The sequence below is a fragment of the Myotis davidii genome, unplaced genomic scaffold, assembly GCF_000327345.1.
Source record: "Myotis davidii unplaced genomic scaffold, ASM32734v1 scaffold115, whole genome shotgun sequence".
Lineage (NCBI taxonomy): Eukaryota > Metazoa > Chordata > Mammalia > Chiroptera > Vespertilionidae > Myotis > Myotis davidii.
Genome location: NW_006291010.1, coordinates 3,084,408 through 3,085,890, shown reverse-complemented (window position 1 = coordinate 3,085,890; position 1,483 = coordinate 3,084,408).

Below are 1,483 nucleotides of genomic sequence, written 5' to 3'. Positions count from 1 at the left end.
TGGGTCCCAGATTGCAAGAGGGTTCAGGCCAGGCCGAGGGATCCCACTGGTGCACTAATCCATACACCAGGCCTCTAGTATGCATGTAAGATCTTTGGTTAAACTCTTTCCACCCTTCCCCATGCCACTTTTCCTCGAGCTTCATCAGTCTGTTCCATGTTTCCATGCCTGTGGTTTCCACTCCTGCATTGAGCGTCTGCCCCTTGGTGGTCAGTGTGTGTCATAGCTACCATTCGGATGGTTGAACAGTCGGCCAGTCAGCTGGTTGTTTAGGCTTTTATATAGAGAGATTTTGTTAAAGAGACACAATAGGAGAGAAGGAACTTTCTCAGGACTTCCCATCACATTGTCCCAGAAGCCTTTTCTACTTCTTCCTCACAATCCACAAAAAGCTAATCATATATAATAAAAGAGAAACATGTAAATTGACTATCCCTCTGTTGTGCTCACCAGCCAATCAGGAGTGAGTATGCAAATTAACCCGACAAAGATGGCAGGCCTGTGGGCAGCGCACATGTACACAGGTGCTGAGCGGTTGCTCCGGGCCAGTGTGCAGCACATGGAGGCAAGGAGCGGCCGGGGTGGGGCGGGATGCCTGGCTTCCACCCTGCCCCTGTCACTCCGGGCAGGTGAGCAGCATGTGCTGGCATCTCGCCCTGCCCAGGCTGCTCCGGACCTGTGGGCAGCATGTGCAGAGAGCCTCTGGGCAGGGGAGGCAGGTCAGCAGAGGGCGACCTGTACTCCCCACATGGCAGTGGTGGCAGCCGTGAGCACATCAAGCAGAGCCTGAGGGCCGAGCTGAAGTAGTGCCTGCAGGCCATCGATGCAGAGGAGTGGCTGCGCAAATCCCACCTCCTGGCCCAGAAGATACAGGATCACAGGGACAGCCACCGTGGTGGGCCAGATTGACGTCCTCCTGGCTGCGCCACGGGGATTTATGGATCTGTGAAGTCACAGGCCTCCAGTGTGCACATACTCTCCTCCCGCCCTCCCACCCCGCCCAGGCTTCTTTGGACCTGAGGGTAGGACGTGCAGAGAGCCTCTGGGCAGGGGAGGTGGATCAGCAGAGGGCGACCTGTACTCCCCACATGGCGGTGGTGGCAGCTGTGAGCACGTCAAGTGGAGCCTGCAGGCCAAGCTGAAGTAGCACCTGCAGGCCATCGATCCAGAGGAGTGGCTGCGCAAGTCCCACCTCTCCATTTTTCACATACTCTCCTCCCGCCCTGGCATGTGAACATCCCCCAGCGTGCTGTCACCCTTGCGCACCTGCAACAGTCCCAGACCAAGGCACGCGCAAGTTCCCCCCACTCCTCCGCCGCACTTCCATCAACCCCAGCATGCCTATGTCCCCCACAGGACATGCACACGTCCCCTCTGGCATGCTCGCATCCTTTGGAGAGTGTCTGGGTGTGGGTGCTGAGGCTGTGCGCCTGTGAGATGACATTGACAGGGCAGAGTGGTGATGCCCTGTTCTTGCAGAGGC